At 35.1% G+C, this 20,278-nt stretch overlaps 1 pseudogene across 1 annotated transcript; it reads left to right on the forward strand.

Moving 5' to 3' along the window:
- The first annotated feature begins 5,831 nt into the window (after positions 1 to 5,831).
- LOC143622415 (casein kinase 1-like protein HD16) lies at positions 5,832 to 14,065 on the forward strand (annotated as a pseudogene). The gene is made up of 7 exons (XR_013151700.1): positions 5,832 to 6,038; positions 6,584 to 6,711; positions 7,422 to 7,596; positions 8,094 to 8,184; positions 8,275 to 8,432; positions 13,251 to 13,439; positions 13,983 to 14,065. The product of XR_013151700.1 is annotated as a casein kinase 1-like protein HD16 (transcript).
- The last annotated feature ends 6,213 nt before the right edge of the window (positions 14,066 to 20,278 follow it).

The raw sequence follows: 20,278 nt of genomic DNA on the forward strand, positions 1-20,278 counted from the left end.
GATCTTATAACCCATTTGAGGAATATTAGAGTTTGGTAAGACATATAGCTTGTGAAAATTATTCTTTGATAATTAAGGGGTTATTTCACAAATAAATGAGATGTTATAATCCGTTTAAGGGTTATCCGGGTTTGGTGAGACCCATGACCCGTGAAAATTATTGTTTGTTTATGAAATAGTTTTACAATTAAATGAGATGTTATAACATATTTAAAGACTATCCGGGTTTGGTGAGACCCATACTCGCGAATTCGGATCAAATGCATGAGAAACCTTCATTTATAAATCAAGCAATCTGGTGGCTCTAAAGAATGGGGAGAACAACCTAAGAGCGACACCTAGAATTTTATGGTAGACAATTATATAAATAGTCAGATATTATTACTTTTATCCCCTCTCTCTTAATTTAAAATTGTTCTTTAATCACAACTACAAACAAACGAGGATTTAATTGAATGTGTGTCCATGATTTAGTTATTAAAATTCTTAAAGCTCAACTAGCTTTCAAAATATCCTTCTTCATAATATAACAATATTGTATTATCCATGTGTAATAGTTTAAAAATCATGATCGGTGTTTTTTATATATAGAATGGTAACCTTATAATAATACAAACTAGTTTTAAGAACCCGCCGCGTTGCGGCGGGGCTATTCAATCTTAATAGACATACAATTGATAAATGCAAAAGACATGAACTAATGTTTATAAAAGTTAGTCTCTCTTCAGTCCTGCAACGATACAACCATCATTACTTATGGTACAAACAAATGAAGCACCCTAAACATACCCTACACATTGCGCCAGGTTAGCAATCCGAAACGTTTAAGGCTTAGATCTCCGTTACGGCACTGTTTTACAAAACTAAATGTTGGCAGACTTGCTAGATGTGTTTGTGCAGGTTTCAGTTTCTATTTTATTGTTTTTAACTCATTTAAATATGATATCTCACTTCGACTCAAGTTTGACTTTTAAGCAATTTTATGCACCCTTGAATAACTTTGACTTCATTATCAAAATTAAAGTTTTATTCCCTTGCATAGAGTTCTGCCTGCTGCTTTTAAACAAATATGAATTGCCCCGCTAGTAGAATGTACTTTGTGACCCATTTACTCTTACAAATGCATATTGGCACGAATATGTGATATATCCCGAACTTGTCACTAACAATTTTGTTGTTAAACCGGGATACAGTTAACTCAAATTGACCTTTAAAGTCAATTTGCATTAGCAATATGTATTAAATATGTGACCAAGATGCCCTTTTACCGAAACTTGAATTATGTTGTGTCTACCCTTCGATTGAATGTACCAAATATGCAACACATTTCAACTTGAATCAATTTGACATGTTAGTAGTTAAGTGTGATCCCAAACTGTCTTTGGACTATGAAAATGTCAAATACATAATCTAAACCAAATTTTAATATGTCCTTTTTGCACCAAAAGGAATGCAATTTATATCAAATATGTAAAATTCAAACAAAATGAAAAACAATATATAACCAAGCTCTAAATCAGGAACCGATATGAAAAGTAATAACATGGTGCTTAAATACCAAAAAATAAAAATGTGAAGGAAATTACTTGAGGCTCAAATCTCCGCCATGACTGCAATATAAATTGCCACACCATTTAGCGGGGCATCATCATAGCCTATACTAAAGATTTAAGTGACAAACCGAGAACATAAAGCAGCCACCAAAACAGCTAAAATGGCACCTGCAACAGATGCCTCAACAACTGACAACAAAACACCACAACATTTACCGCTGATATGAAGTATAGGTATAGTTCTCCGTTGGCCTCCTTTTAAAGTTTCTTCAAGCATGCAGTGATTCCAGATTTAAAATCATGATTATGAGGTGGATTTTGTATCCTTACTGAATGCATTATTATCAAAACCCCTATCTTGTTGATCAGCACAGGTGGACCGCTGCCACGACACCACCTCCACCAAGGGTTTGGAACCCGACAACAATTGGTCAGTAGTGGGCACCTACACTGCCACTATGTCAAGTTCTACACACATGTGGAAGAAAAAGAAGCTTTAGACCACTGTGCAACATCCTATGCAGAAGATACAAAGTACAAACCTTTATACACAAAGTACAAAAGCATATTGCAAACTCCTCCCAAAATTGTAGTATAAACTAGCATTTTGACATGCCGCGTTGCGGCGGAGTTGTGAATATGTAGCCGAAGAAACTAATAACTAATGACGTCCAAACATTTACCATGAAATCGGTCGTTGATTAACATCCAGACTTCATATACAAAACGAAACCACCTTATTATATGCTTCAACCACCAACTACAAATCCTAACATTTGCCACCACAACACCATCTCTACTGTAGCATGCATGACCACCCAACCGTAGCCGCTACCCTCTTTTTGTCTTGTCATCTCTCATTGTCTCTATCTTCTCTCTCCCACACTACATCACCACCATATTGAACAATATTAGCTTATTCACTTCTTCTGTAAGAATAATACTCAAGACCCCATTTGACATAATCTATCATTAAAAAAAAAGATTTAGCAATTATGTAGGATCCTACTTGAAGTGGCGATTAGTTCATAAAGTAAGAGGTTAGGGAAGCCAATTATGATAAGTTACAGAAACGAAATGAAATTACCTTTGCAAATGAAGCTACATCAAGTCCTTGTATAACATGTACATATTGCTAATTATTAACAACAAACCAAGTAGCCATTTATCATTAGAATTCAGAGTATAAAGAAACTTATACCAATGTGAATCGTTTTCAAGTAAAATAATAGCAGGTACATATCATTGCAACTATTAATAGCTAGTGAAATAACTATTTAGCATTACAATCCAAAGTATAAGAGCAAAGCTTCATACCCGTCGAATTTGCGTTACATGGGAACACACATTGCATTTTACAACATGATTTAGTAATAAAACCAAAATATTAGTTAAATATTGAAGCATTAAGAAAAAAAACTTGCCAGAAAAGTAGTTCAAATAGATCATCATTAGTACCACAGGTCATTAGTACCGCAGGAAAAATTAGTTTGAGTCATAGGAAATAGAAAGTGTTGGTGATATAATCAATTCCAGCAGCAGTTGCAGGGTGATTAGATTCATGAAATCCTATTGTCTCTCGACTATTATATGGAAACATACTAATCACCTGCTCATTAGACTTGAGCCACTGTATTTCCAAATATTCCAATAGGATATTCTTTAATAAGTGCTAGCACATATACGAAACCCACATATATGAAACCATTAGTAAATAGCACAATAAATGATCGCGAATAAATATTTCTTCATCTTACACCAACTTCCGCAACATAATAAGAACTGTCGAGTCTCTAGCGTTTGCATATAATAAGCCAAAAACAACTCTCAATAACATTCATATGTAAACTGCACATTCTTATGCTGTAAAGGTAGTGGAAATTAAGGTTTTACCTTGCTATATAGACCAAATCGGATAGACCAACTTTTAGTTACTTATTGACTTGCTTATGCGCCCCTCATAACATATGTATTTTTGCCAAGCATAAGCAGAAATTGTAAAAAAAAAATGGCTATGGATGATACTCAAGCCTATAAAAATTACCTGGAACTCCGACTTCACTGAGAAAATCATCAAACAAAGTGACTGAAACCATATCTGCCGTAGCATCAATGTAAATGTTAGAATGTCAAATTAATGGGATACAAATGAATATCAAACAAATGATAAATATATGGTTGACTCGTGTTGTTCAACGTTTGATCGTCTTGATATATACAATGTTTTCCATGTCAACGTTGAATATCATACAATGCCGTCCATAATAATTAATTGTCAGCCTATGATGCGTTTGAGAGAGAGAAGTTGATTTAGCTTTCTTGGACGTACCAAATCGATTTAGTGTGTGCGATGAAATGACGGTAGGAAATGTGAAGAATGGGCTGATTGGATGATGGTGGAAATGACATTACACGTGAAAAGATTATGATGAAGTAGACACGTGTATTGATACGTGGAAAGAGTATAATGAAGTAGAGTTTGTACAAGAGTATAATGAAGTAGAGCTTGATACGTGGAAATGTTTTGTGATACATAAATATATTAATAACTAGTTTGATCCTCCCGTGTTACGGGAGTTTATCTAAGTTTTTGTTTTTAATCTTTTTGCTATTTTATGATGATTTATTTTATTTTTAACGTAATTTAGTTTTAATTTAACACATATATATTAGTTTGTTATTATATTTTATAATGTTTGGGTTTTTTCAATTAAGATGTGTATTTTTTAGATTTTTAACGAACAAACATAAACGAACACGAGCATGTTAATTTTTTTAAATAAACAAATATGAACACAAATATTTGTCTAATGAAAAAGGGGACGTTGATATAGTAGACGGTGGTGGTAGTATTGGAAGTTAACCGGCGATGGAGATAATAGACCAACATCGGAGAACATGTAAAGGAGAGAAATTAAATTAGGGTTTGATGATGAAAGTGTTTACCAATAAATGAGATCTTATAACCCATTTGAGGGCTATTAGCTAGGGTTCGGTAAGACCCATAACTCGTGGAAATTATTCTTTGATTATTAAGGGGTTATTTCACTAATAAATAAGATGTTATAACCCGTTTAAGTGTTATTTGGGTTAGTGAGACCCATGACCCGTGAAAATTATTGTTTGATTATGAAACAGTTTCACAAATAAATGAGATGTTATAACTCATTTAAAAACTATCCGGGTTTGCTGAGACCCATACCATGAATTCGGGTCAAATGCATGAGAATCCTCCATTTAGAAATCAAGCAATCTGGTGGCTCTAGAGAATGGAGGGAACAACATGAGAGCGACACATAGGATTTCATGGTTGACAATTATATAGATAGTTAGATATATTAAGATAGGTCTACATTTTTTTATAGCACTACGCTATATAAGCAAACAAATGCCTACACAACATTAATTTTGCTTACATTACGTAACCATATTACACTACATTATGTATCTTCGTCACATTAGATACGCATACACTATATTGATTATGATTGCATTTGAAAATATGTCTACATTACATTACATAGCCATATCAACACTATGTTAGATATGCGTACACTACATTAGTTGATGCAAATTAAATAAAAGTAAAAAACACCTCACATTTGGGATCAAATAAAAAATATTAATTATTAGTCATGTTTCAGACTAAAATCATGTGAGATCAAATAGAAAAAATTAATTATTAGTATGTTTTAGATTTAAAATGATTTTAGAATAAATAAATTTAAATGATTAACATTTGAGATAATAATAATAATAATAATAGTAATTTGTAAGTTTTTCGGTAAGAGCTCGGATTGAGCTAAGCTTAAACGAGTTCGAGTCGAGCTTAAACGATCTCAAGTATTAAAGTAGGCTTGTTTAATAAACGAGCCCTAGCATGAGTTATACTTTTTGGGCTCGAGCAGGCTTGCGAGCCTGAATTATTCTATTATTTTTATAGTTTTTTTAATTTTTTAATATATTAAATGTAAGTTTTTAAAAAATAATAGTTATATTTAAAATTATGATAAAATAATTAAATATATAACATATAATGTATAATTAAACAATATATAAAAGTCATAACAGATTGTCTATAAACAAATTTATAATAATTAATAAAATGAGCCGAGCTCGAGCCTAGTCGAGCTCGGGCTTGGCTCGGCTCGTTTACATCTCTAGTCATTTAAAATTAGAGTCATTTGAATAAAAAGTTTGTCTATAAAATATGAATAATATTGCATTGCTGGCATTATTTATTGACTATATATATTTTATTTTATATTGCAGGGTGACAACAAAGGGTTTCTTGTTTGTAAAAAGAAGATGGCAACGTCTCCCGATAATCTCTGTTACTTTTGTCCTTCACCTTTCAAACAATTTCTTGAAATGGTGACAAATATGAAATTTGATGAAGAACCTAACTACTCATAAGCTTTGTTTGAAAATTGCTTGGTTTCTAATGCATCTTTGCGCCCATTAAGAATAGATGGCGCCATAAAGGTTGGTTTTTGATTTCTAAATTGTTTTTTTTTGTAAAATGTTTCATCTTTTTATTAACATTTGACCATTTATCTTTTATGCAACTTTTGACCCATTCTCTTCTTTGTTAAAAATGTATCTTTTTTATTGATATTTAACATATAAACATGATTACAAACTAATGCTTATTAATAATTACATTTATTAAAGTAATTGACTAGGTGTTTTATGCAACTTTTGACCCATTTTCTTCTTTTGTTAACTTTTTATCTTTTTTATTAATAATAAATGTGTAAACATGATTACAAACTAATAATTTTAAATAATTAATTTTTTTTGTGAATTGATTTTTTATATTTTATTGTTTTATGCAAATTATAAATACAGTTTAGGAGACTTTCAATCTGTTTGGTCTTCATTTTTTCTTTTATAAGTTTCTTTTAAATGAATAACTAGTGTGTAAAATATGATTACAGGTTTTATTGTTTCAGTAATAATCTCTTTTTTTTAGTAAAATGAATGAGTTTCTTTTCATATAATATTTTATTCGTTTATATGTGTTTTAGGTTGGACAAAAGAGGGGAAGAATGCCTAGTAGCTTGGAAGACACTCAGCCTAGGAAGAAAATTAGGCTCGGAACTCCAGCCAATCAGTGGATATGTGTTTTTACGTCAAGAACACCGATGAAACAAAGGTATGAGTTTGATTGGTTTGACAATTTTATATATTCTTAGATCTATTCATTTAATTGTTAAAATTTTCGATGATATATCTGTTGTATTTTTTTATGAAATACTTTTACTTTCAATTAAAATGTTTGTAAGCTATATCCCTAGATTTTCTTAATGTAGTTAAATTACTAATTATTAGGCCTGTAAATGAACCGAACATTCAGCGAACATTTCATGGACGTTTGGCAGGAAGTTTGCTTATCTATTAAGCGAACGAACATGAACAAAATAAATTGTTCATTTAGTCAAACAAACGAACATGAACACATGACGTACGTTCATTTGTCTTCGTGGAACATTCGTTGATATAGTTAACAAACGAACATAAACAAGCACGAACATGTTCATTTATTTTACAAACAAGAAAACCCCGGTCGTTTAATTGTTCTTGCTCGGTCGTTTGTTCGAAGTTAAATGAACAGACACCAACATGCTATGTTTGTGTTTGTTCGGTTCGTTTGCAAGCCTAACTAATTTTCAATCTGCTCATGGCTTTAAAGATATATATTTGGTAATATACAAATTTAAATTAGAGAACTTTTTACATAATTGTTATTTTTATTCATCCAAGAACTCAAGAATAGTTGTATATATATATTTATATACATATATATATAAATAGATAGATAAATAGATAAATCATTCTTATCGTCTATATATATTTGAATTATAGGTATTAATACAATGTAAAGGATTCAAGATTACATCAGCATGTGGAACAAGGGAAGAACGATGGGATCTACATTAGTTCTGTAGCATCGGCTCAAAATCTTTGGGCTTTAATTATGGATGCGGGGACGGGGTTCACTGCACAAGTTCATGATATATCCCCTGTTTTTTTACGCAAGGTAATAATAGTAGTAGCAGTAATAATAATAATAATAATAATAATAACATAATAGACTAATAGTAATAGTAATAGTAATAATTTATGGTTTTGACAAAGTGGATCAACAATTGTTAAATTAGATCATGCAAGTTTTCCAAGTTGTTTAATGCATTAAGGGTAAAATTGTCATTATGCTAACTAAAATGTGTGTCAAATTTTATGCATTTTAAATTGTGTTATGCATTGGAATTTCCATGTTCAAAAATAATTACCCAGTTAAAAAAATACGGGTGGTTATTCTTTACTAAATTTTCTATTTTATTTTAATTGTCTAGTTAAATTTTGCAAGTTCTCCAAGTCGGTTGTTATTATAAATGCATATAGGGGAAAGTTTTCTTTGTTCTATCTTAAATTGTGTTATGTTTTTGGAATTACTATCCATGTTTTAATTTTGATTCGTTCCAAAATAATTGTCCAAAATAATACCCAAATGACTGTTTTGCCCCTCTATTTAAGGAATGGATCATGGAACACTGGGAGAAGAATTACTACATCACATCACTCGCGGGTGCAATGAATGGTAGCACGTTGGTTGTAATGTCAAAGGGTAAGTTCTGAATTAAAGTTTAGTCAAGTTTCAAGATTTTGAATTTCCCGATATACCCTTATACGGTTTTTTGATTTTACCTGTCATTAGGGACACCGTATACACAACAATCATACAAAGTAAGTGATGTGTTTCCGTTCAAGTGGATCAACAAGAAATGGAAGGAAGGCTTTTTGGTCACTGCAATGACCACTGCGGGAAATAAATGGGGCATTGTGATGTCTCGTGATGCAAGCTATACTAATCAGGTTTAGTTTTTTTACTTATACATTTTTTTTATTTTAAAGTTTTATCCATCTTACCCTTCCCGAACTCTATTTTAAAGGTTTACCCATGGTTTCGGTTTTACCTTTTGGGCTTGAAAGCTTTGGGCCCAAAATAATGAAGTTGGGCTTAAAATTTTAGGCCTAATGTTTTTTTGTTAATAAAGGTTTAATTTATTATTACACATCTGGATTCCTGAATTTAAACCATTTAATTAATTTCTTATAAATACTTGGTTGGTTTTACCCGTTAAGTCATTGGGGTGAGTTCAGTGGATATTAGACAGAGATTTGTGTTATATATGTAATTGATTGTTTCTAATATTAGATGTAATATATGTCCTCCTATATATATAGGGCCTCCTATTGTATACAGATTATTCAGTTAATACAATTAACAATTACCAATTATATGGTATCACAGCCACCGATCATTCAACCCTAACAGCCGCCTCTCTTTTTTTTTTCTATTCTTCCAAACCTCTTAACAATGGCCATCATCTCCTTCACCACAGTGGAGAAAACCAACCACGACTCTCACAAGTTCGGGTTTACCCTAAGTCCCACCAATTATGGATATTGGAAAACCATGATCAAACCTTTTCTCATCACCAACGGCCTGTATGTTTACATTGATGGTTCTCTTCCATGTCCATCCCAAACCATCACTGCTAATTCTTCCTCGTCTGGCAAAGATCCAGAGCCACCCACACAACAACCGAACCCTGACTACCCAACATGGGTTTCCAATGATGCCCACGTTCGCATGCTCTTGCTGTCAACGATCTCTGAAGCCTCCTTTAAGCATGTACAAGGTGATACTTCTCGTGACCTATGGCTTTCTTTGGAACGTGCTTACGCACCGCATACATCTTCTCGAGAGTACACACTGAAAACCCAACTCCTCAAGATGGAGATGCAACCTGATGAATCATCAGCTGTTTATATCACAAGAATATAATGAGGCATTAGCAAACATTGGTGAAGCTATGCAAGAAAAAGATGTTATGCTGATTATTTCAGGCCTTCGGGCAGAATACAACAACTTGAAGCCCACCCTTGTTGGCCGACACCCTCCTGTTACCTTATTGGAATTACCTGGGCTACTCGCTGATCATGAATACACGACAAAGAAGGTTGATCCCACTCTTCCTGTTGTTACCCGAGCTATCATGGCTATAACCAGCCGTGACTCAGCTTCGCAGAACAACCTTCAACTCCCTCCTGAAACAGTACAATCACTTCAACAACTGATGACACAGTTAGGTTTCAATGTGAAACCTGCACAACAGCAAAATCAGGCCTATAACAGTGCTCGTGGACAGTCCAACCGTGACCGTGGTTCATATAACAACAACCGACGTGGACGAGGCAACTATAACAACAACCGGAACACGGGAGGAAACTATAACAACAATCGGAACACGGGCTCCTCATCAGGTAACAATTCCAGATTTGCTTGGGCGTCTAATCAGAATACGTTCTATGGTTCTTGCAACAGGTGTGGCATTGCGCATGTTCCATCTATGTGCCCAAATCGTGATCCAGCAATAATTCGTCCACCACGAAACGCTCCACAAGCGAACTTTGCTGATCATCGCTCACAAGCATCATCATCATGGCTGCCTGACACTGGTGCAAACAGTCATGCAGCACCTAATCTCACTGGCTTTGACAATTTTGAGCCTTACTTTGGTAAGGATTCCCTTCTTGTTGGTAATGGCAACAGTTTACCTATTCTTCATATTGCCTCCACCGCCTTTAATTCACCAAATAAAACCCTTTCTATTAATAACATCCTACCACAAATCGTATTTACATCGCTCGACATGTACGATTTAATGAAACACATTTTCCTTTCCTTCGAGCATCTTCTCCTACACCTACCCCACCCTCTCCAGATCCTTACTTTTCATCCTATTCTTTTCCTACAACACATGAACAACCATCATCTTCTACAAACGACCAACATCATCACTCATCAACTCCCACCCAAACTGAACCAACTACCAACTCAGCTCAACCATCATCACCCTCAGCCCGAACCAATGTTGTCCAAACACCCACTACCTCGCCCCAACCAGACAACTCCCCACCAACAGCCCCACCTGTTGCCACCTATCAGCGCAGCTCTACTATGGCTACTCAACCCACAGTTCCAGCCTACCAGACTTACCAAAATTCTGCTCGAACAGCCCCATCTACTACCACATCCTTTCCATCATCAACTCAACCTTCTGTCCAAACAGAATCCACTTCAATCCCCACCACAACCGACACCCAACAACGTACACGCCCTCCAAATCTAAGACAAAATCCTAAGCAACGGACTTCCTACAATGCTTCTGCTTTTCACACTTCCACTCACTCTTCCTCAACTGAACCATCCACCTTTGCCATTGCTAACAAAAGTCCTCAATGGCGTGCTCGAACAGCCCCATCTACTACCACATCCTTTCCATCATCAACTCAACCTTCTGTCCAAACAGAATCCACTTCAATCCCCACCACAACCGACACCCAACAACGTACACGCCCTCCAAATCTAAGACAAAATCCTAAGCAACGGACTTCCTACAATGCTTCTGCTTTTCACACTTCCACTCACTCTTCCTCAACTGAACCATCCACCTTTGCCATTGCTAACAAAAGTCCTCAATGGCGTGCTGCCATGACAGAGGAATTCAAAGCCTTACTGAGAAACGGTACATGGACTTTAGTACAACCAGTTCCTAATGCTAATGTTGTTGATTGTAAGTGGGTATACATGCTGAAACATGATGAAAATGGGAATATAAAACGTTACAAAGCCCGTTTAGTGGCGAAAGGTTTTAACCAACAGCCGGGAATTGATTATCATGAGACATTTAGTCCGGTGGTAAAATCCACCACGGTTCGTGTGGTTCTGTCGCTTGCCGTTACAAGGAAATGGTCTCTTCGCCAATTAGATGTTCAAAACGCTTTTCTTCACGGTGATCTCAAGGAAACCGTATACTTACGACAACCACAAGGCTTTATCGATCCTCAAAAACCAAATCATGTGTGTCTGCTTCATAAGTCCTTGTACGGCCTCAAACAAGCTACTAGGGCCTGGTTCAATCGTCTTTCGGGAGTCTTGTTACAACTTGGGTTTCACGGGTCTAGAACAGATCCTTCACTGTTTATTTATTCCCATAATGGTCAATTATTATATATGCTTGTTTATGTGGATGACATAATTCTCACCGGCAACAATTCCCGAATCATTGACCACATCATTCAACGGTTGAGCACTACTTTTGCGATCCAAGACATGGGTCGCTTGTCATACTTTTTGGGCATTGAGGTAATCTTCAAAGGCAATGACTTGCTTCTCTCACAGAAAAAATATATTGCTGACATCATTCAAAAATCAGGTCTCTCTCAGTCAAAACCCGTTGACTCGCCTATGGTCCCTAACTCTAATTTAGCTCTCGGAGATAGCCCTCAGTTTGACAATCCAGTGAAATTTAGACAAACAGTTGGGGCTTTACAGTACCTAACTCTTACCAGACCTGACAACCTTTGCGGTCAACAAAGTTTGTCAATTTATGCACTCCCCTACTGAAAATCATTGGTCTGCGGTCAAAAGAATTCTTCGGTATCTTCAAGGAACATCTAATCTTGGTTTGTTGATTCAACAAAAGTCAGCTCCTGTTGTTCATGCTTACACTGATGCTCACAAATGGTCTCTCACAGCCTTTTCCGATGCAGATTGGGCTGGCTCTCTCGATGACCGTCGATCCACAGGGGGATATGCCATCTACCTTGGGTCCAATCTTATTTCATGGCGTGCTCGTAAACAACAAACTGTCTCTCGGTCATCTACAGAATCCGAATACAAAGCCCTAGCAGACACTGTTGCTGAGTTAACATGGCTTGAAGCACTTCTAAAGGAGCTTCACGTTTCTATGACATTGCCACCTATCTTGTGGTGTGATAATCTCGGCGCCACTTATCTATCAGCCAATCCCGTTTTTCATGCGCGCACAAAACACATGGAGATTGACTTTCATTTTGTTAGAGAAAGGGTCGCTCAAAAAAAGCTCTCAATACAGTTTATCAAGACAGATGATCAAATCGCAGACGTGTTTACAAAACCCCTATCCTTACAACGATTTCTACTTCTCAGATCCAAGCTAAAAGTTGCTCCCCGTCATTAGCTTGAGGGGGAATATTAGACAGAGATTTGTGTTATATATGTAATTGATTTTCTAATATTAGATGTAATATATGTCCTATATATACAGGGCCTCCTATTGTATACAGATTATTCAATTAATACAATTAACAATTACCAATTATAGTGGGGACCATGCCTTTTACATGTAAAAAAATAATATAAAACTCGATTTCGCATGCAAAAAATTAGTTTTAGCATAAACTTTTTTGAAGTTTTTGCTTATAGTTACATGTAGAAGACATTCTAATAAAAAATTTAAATTTTGTAAAAAATATGATTATTTATCTTTTTTTAACTGATTTTTTTAAATTATTTTTAATGAAAACGGCTTCTACATGTGTTTATATGTAAACGCTTGAAAAAAGATTATGCAAAAATGTCTTTTTTACATGTAAAAATGAATTTTTTATTTGTTTTTTACATGTAAAAGACATGGTTCCCGAGTTCCCCACTTTTTTGTGGTTCCCTTTTGAACCTGCACCTTAAGTCATTAAATAGTTAAATTTTTTTGAAACTAAAAAAAAACTAATTTAGTTATTGTGTGTTTGTACAATAATCAGTTAATAAGGTGAAAAGTTTTTAAAAAGATTTGAATTGTGCAGGTGGTGGAACTTGATTTTCTGTACCCTAGCGAAGGGATTCATAGAAGATGGGAAAATGGATACCGGATTACATCAGCAGCCGCCAATGAGGATAAAGCGGCTTTTATTCTTAGTGCATCAAAAAGGAGAGTGCAAGATGTTGCTCAAGAAACGCTTAGGACTACCTCTTTTCCGTATACTCATATTAAGGTATTATTATTTTCAGATTCTCGTTTCTTAAAATGGTATCTTGCTCATATTGTCAAGATACAGGGAGTTATAAGATAGTCCATGCGTTGTATATCGAGATCTAGTAAGGATGACATTCCATCAAAATGGTAAAAAATTTTGCATGTGTTAAAATGGTTCCCTAAACGCTTCTTGCGCATAATTATTAAAATATTCTTTTTTAATATGATTACGAAAACTATATTAATATATTGAGGTGTCAAAATGGGCTTAAATGATGAAATTTTTGGTGTGGGTTGAGTCGGGCCCCAAAACACTTTTTGTGCACAATTTTGATGTTTTTACACATAAATAATGTTTAAAAATATTACAATGATAATCTCCTAAACACTTTTTATCACAATTTTAATGCTTTTCTTTAAATACCTAGTTTAGATATAATTACAAAACTATATTTTCACAATACTAATTTAATATTTGAGGTGCAATATGAACCTACATCAAATCTTAATTGATTGATTTATTTTACATTTATATGATTCTTTGTTTATATGTTTATATCAGGAAAAATGGTCAAAGAATTTGTACATAGCATCCATGTGTTATGGAAGAACTATATCTTGAAACTTACAACTTTTTATCGGTACGTATACTTTGCTTTATATTTGCATTATGAAATTGATTGTGCCTTTATGGGGGCTGTTTGGTAGCCTCTAAATACATCTGCATCGATCAGTGTTAAGAGTGAGTTTGGTTACATCTCTTCATGGTTAAGTTTCAGTGACAGACATGCTGAATGATTTAGAGGCTACGGGGCTATTTGGTAGCTTCTTAATGGTCATTGAAGGCTACCTCTTTATCGTTTGTAGCCTCTTAATAGTTAAGAGGTACCTTAGGTCTGAATGGTTAAAGAGGTAAACCATCTTAACCATTATCGGTCAGAGGTAGAGTGTGTTCGGTTACAACTCTTAGTGGTTAAGTTTCAGAGAGAGACATGCTGAATGATTTATAATCTGTCAGACCTCTTATTCTCTTATTGATTTAGCACTGCTTTCTAATTCTATGTGGTATAAATTATTGAACATGTTGGTATATATTTTCTTTATTCTTAAATTTTCATTCTTTTGTCCGCGGGTATGTTTTTGCAGGCTGGCCGGTGACGACTGCATATAGAATTAACGTTACACCCTTTCAAGACGAGTATTCAAAATCTGCTCAAAATGATGTTGTTTCACCATTTTCTTGAAAAACGGATGGTTATAAATGTTGACGACAAAATCAACATTTCCAATCCGTTTTTCACCAAAAAAAAAGAAAAAAGAGGCGCGTAAGTTATTAAAAAAAATATATTCTTGTGGTAAGGAAAGAGTTCTATTTTATAGCATCCCTATCTTTTGGGTTTGGTGGTGTTTTGTAATGGTGTATAAGTGTTGCTTTTATGTCTAAACTTTGGTAAAATGTGGGATGTGTAATGGCTTAAACCATTAAGGTTTTGGGAAGTTGTAAGGTGTGAACTTTGGATTTTATAAAATTTAAAAAAAAAAAGGATTTAGAAAAGGTGATTATGTTGTGTTGTTTTTGTTGAGTTGATCCCTTTTTTGGGTGGATTTTAACTGTGATTTTGGTTTACGATGTGGTTATTTTAGTGTGGTTACCGTCCTGCTTATCATTCGTTGTGGTTGCGTTGTTATACATCTAGTAATGTTGCATAGGAGGGTTGTGCATTTCTATTTAATAATGTTAAAAATATATATTTAACGGTAGTGAGTGATAAGTGATGGGTATAACATAGGTTGAGTGGTAGAGGTGAGTGGCTGGGTAGATAAAGTGTCGAATAAGTGAGTTGGTATCAGCGCTGCCATCTGGTTGTACAATTCTCGTTTGGTATTGGCGCGATTAAGGGATAATATGGTCTGGACGTCGCAAATAAAAAGAATCCTGGCTGGCTCGCCCGCCACCTAGCTATCAAATCATAATGTACATGCTGAATACAACCGCCCAGACATGCGTGCATGGGGGACCATTATTATATGACTCACCAATAATCTACCCACGAAATTGACGCCCCGCTTGATAAATTCTTGTCCATAAAATAAATAGCTTAGAATGACCTTCACCGTAATCGTCTTCCAATTAAACACCATATTTGTTCTATGGCTTCCTAAGGCACCAAACATAAACGAGACTGATGGCATGTAATTCTTTGGCTTTGAGAATTTAGTAAATTTGTGAGGATTCAATAGACTCGTATACAAAAGGGCAAAAATGTAGGGAATTTCACACCACCACAATGTATGCCATACGGATTGAGCCAACTCACACGACACAAAAACATGTTCAACTGTTTCCTCCACTTCTCCACAAGCTGGACAAAGTAAAGATTCTACTCCGATGTTCCTTTTAGCCAGCAATATCAAGACGGGTATAATTTCCCAATCTGATCATCACTAGAATTTTCTCGAGGTCCAATTATCCAAACTAATTATGACTATAAATTAAATGAGAACTTTGGTGCCGCAAGACTCCCATTGGCCCATTTGATGACACCTTATTGTTTCGCCATTTCTTTTTGTTTTTTCTGGTTCAGCTATCGTAACGAACGTAATGGAGCCGACCGAACGCCAAAAATTTGTCAAGTCTTGGTACCATAATGAACATGACGGAACCAACCGACTACATGTAGACTCACCGCCTCTCCGTCCAAAAGCAACAACGCTCGAGTTTTATCGTCTAACGCCATCTCATCGGTCTACCTCATATATTTTTTGTTTGTTTTAGTTATGGTACCATAACGAACGTAACCAAACATTTTTTTAGTTAAGACATCGTAATGAACATGACGAAAACCGGAAAAATTTGCGTAGAGTCACTACATCAATGCTTGGGTTTTCATAACACCGAGTTTTATTGAACCATGGCACTCCATTGGCCCACATCAAATTTTATAATTTATATTAATTCTGGTACATAACGAACGTAACCAAACCCAATCGATTTCACGTCGAGTTAACGCCTCAACGTCTGGAAACTACAACGTTTGGGTTTTACTGACTAAATAAGTGTCGTTTTAAATATTATATTTTTCATATGTTAAATTGACGAACTTTTTTTGGGGGGTTTTAACGCTTAGGTTTTACCAACGTTGTTTATACCGTGACGAACGTGACTTACACTAACCAAATTCATGTCGACTCAATTTTGTAACGCACGGGTTTTACCAATACCTGAGTTTACAGACATAATGAATATGTTAATTTATTTTATAATACGCGTGCCACTAACTTTTTTGTTTTTTTAATTATTAAATAACTATGTTAGCATGCTGAATTTATTTTTTTAAGTTTAGTTTCGGGTTGTAACGATCATAGCTAATACTAATCGAAATCGCGTTAATTCCCGTTAATACAGAATTTGTACTTATTCTTTAACCTAAATTTCACTCATTATCATTTAATATGTAATTAGATGTTTTTTGACCTTTACGTGTCAAAATCCTACAACGTTTATCCTTTAGCCCTCCGTTAAATTTATCCGTTAAGTTAAGTCATGTGTTGTTCACGTAAGGGCAATACCGTCATTTCATCCAATTTATACCCACTCACCCCCTGATTATTTTCAATGAACAATCCTAATTTTTAATTTTACATTGGTGTATGTTATTATGTTGTGAATTGAGTAGAACTTTGAATTAAAATGATGTAATAAAGTTATAAAATATCAACTACATAAAGAACAAATGAATAAAGAACACATGAAAGTTGTGAAAAACAATTATAGTAAATGAACTCACATTTTATATGTTCAAACTAATCTAAGTTCATTGTCTTCTATATATTCTATTTTTTCAAAATGATTTACCATTTAATTTCATAAAAGGTTGATTTTGATTTATTTTTGTGTTGCAAAAAGGCCATATCGCAGAAAATAAAACAATGGAGAAAAAAAAAGATGATAAATGCATAAATCAATAATTGAACATGCAACCTTAAAGAGATAAAACGGGAGTCTTACCACCAATTTAGGATGACATTTGTTTATTTTAATACATGTACTTGGTATATATATAAACTAGATTTCTTTTTCTAAAATTGGGGGCCCAAAGCCCTAGGTTTGTTTAAATGAGTAAGATTACCAAATTGCCCTCATGTGTAAGGCACGTTATTTTACTTAACGAGAAAATTCAAATGAGTTAGGGGCTAAATGACAAACAGTACAACTTGGAATAATAACTTAGAGGTCGTGGGTTTGAAACCGATCCTAAGCGTCAATCGTCTTGCCACTGATGAGGCTGATTTACCTCTCACGTGATGGGCCTGGGACGGTCTGGCATGGACCGGTTTGCGTGTCCAGCACAACACGTTTTGGAACTATAAATAACAAATAGTGTAGCATTTAGAAACGTAAGGTAATAAACAAGTTAAATTTAAACATAAACGTTAACGAATAAAATCGGGTACAAACTAGGGCTGGCATATCGTGTATACCTGTACACGATAAGACACGAACACGAAATGTGTATACCCGTACACGACATGAAAACTTATCGTGTACCTGCAACCCAAACACGAACCTGTTACTACCTGGTATACACGATTATACACGATAATAGCTGTATATTAACACATATTTGACAACTTTTATACTGGAATGATGGCCGGAGAGGTGCTAAAGATGGCCGGAGAGGGATGATGGATGGAACTAACGGAGGAGAGAGAGAGAGTAAGATGGCCGGAGATAGATATGACCGGCGACGGGAGGATGGATGATGACTTAATGAGAGGCGACGACTGGGATATAATATGGATGATGACGGGATGGTTGTAAGAATGATTAGGGTTACAGATCATGGGATATAATATAATTATATAGATTATATATATATACATATATATTTAATTTAGTAAACATGTATTATACATGTTTAGACACGAAAATTAAGAGGTAATTTCGTGTCTACCTGTTTAGTACACGAAACATGTTAAGACCTTACCTCCTGTTATCTGTTAAAGTCTTGTAGGTACGTATCATGTATTCGTGTCTCGTGTATAAATTAAAAGCCCTGGTACAAACATAGTCATTAAATATTAATCGGTGGATGATATTTTGGGATCCGTAATTTCGTATCTCAAAAAGGCGCCAAAATTCTCCCCCCAAATTACTACATCTTCATCTTCACCAAACCAAAGCAAAGCAAAGCATCGTCTCACAATCGTAAGAATTAAACAAACAATGAAGCGTCAACAATCTATACTCTCGTTCCTCCGTAAACGTCCACAGGCACCTGACACTGACAAACCTACCGGAACCGGAGCTCCGAAACACCACACAGTAACCGGTCCTAACGAAAACGTTAACCCTAGAGCTTCATCCGGACCTAATCGGAATTATAATAATAATAATATTATTATTATTCAGTCCTCCTCCGATGAAATTAGAGGAACGGATACTCCGCCAGAGAAAGAGCAGCGGCCGTTGTTTTCGACGAAGGTGAATGCTGAAGGTGGAAATGTTGGAGGACAGTCTGTGTTTTCTAGTATTCGGCATAAGTTTATGAAACCTAATAGCGTTGAGAAGCTTCGAGATAGGTACATTTCGTTGCTTAACCTACATTTTTGGCTAATTTTGGTCCGGTTTCGTTAATTATAGGTTAATTTTTGCTCTGTTTTTACGGTTTTTGGTTAATTTAGGTTCGTACAGTTTGTGTTTCTGTGTATTACGCGTAAGTTTATGAAACCTAATAGTTCTGAGTCTTCGTAATAGGTACATACTGTACGTTTCTGTGTTTAACCTAGATTTCGGTACTTTTGGTTTAGTTTTGCTGGTTTCGGTTAATTTTTGCTCTGATTTATAGCTGAATGCACAAGCATTTGTGTATAATCTGTACTTGTTTGTGCATGTCAATCGTCTTGCCACTGAATGAGGCTGATTTACCTCTCACGTGATGGGCCTGGGACGGTCTGGCATGGACCGGTTTGCGTGTCCAGCACAACACGTTTTGGAACTATAAATAACAAATAGTGTAGCATTTAGAAACGTAAGGTAATAAACAAGTTAAATTTAAACATAAAAGTTAACGAATAAAATCGGGTACAATCGTAAGAATTAAACAAACAATGAAGCGTCAACAATCTATACTCTCGTTCCTCCGTAAACGTCCACAGGCACCTGACACTGACAAACCTACCGGAACCGGAGCTCCGAAACACCACACAGTAACCGGTCCTAACGAAAACGTTAACCCTAGAGCTTCATCCGGACCTAATCGGAATTATAATAATAATAATATTATTATTATTCAGTCCTCCTCCGATGAAATTAGAGGAACGGATACTCCGCCAGAGAAAGAGCAGCGGCCGTTGTTTTCGACGAAGGTGAATGCTGAAGGTGGAAATGATGGAGGACAGTCTGTGTTTTCTAGTATTCGGCATAAGTTTATGAAACCTAATAGCGTTGAGAAGCTTCGAGATAGGTACATTTCGTTGCTTAACCTAGATTTTTGGCTAATTTTGGTCCGGTTTCGTTAATTATAGGTTAATTTTTGCTCTGATTTATAGCTGAATGCACAAGCATTTGTGTATAATCTGTACTTGTTTGTGCATGTTAAATACAATTTTAATCGCACAGACTTTTGAGAGCATGAAATTAAAATCACTAGGATATAGATGCTTCATGTCGTGTAAAGTTTATTTGATGATTTTTTGTTCATGATTTGCAGCAATTTGTCAGATGGCAGAAATGATACTATTCAGTTGACATCTAACAAATATAGTTACTCAAGCGGAAGAGATAAAGAGAGTTCAGCTCCAGTTTTTCCAAGAAAGGAAAATGGTATTGATGTAGAAAGAAACAATATAGTTACT

The sequence above is a fragment of the Bidens hawaiensis genome, unplaced genomic scaffold (genome assembly GCF_021521415.1).
Source record: "Bidens hawaiensis isolate Kalapana, Puna unplaced genomic scaffold, B.hawaiensis_p1.1 tig00003141_1, whole genome shotgun sequence".
NCBI lineage: Eukaryota > Viridiplantae > Streptophyta > Magnoliopsida > Asterales > Asteraceae > Bidens > Bidens hawaiensis.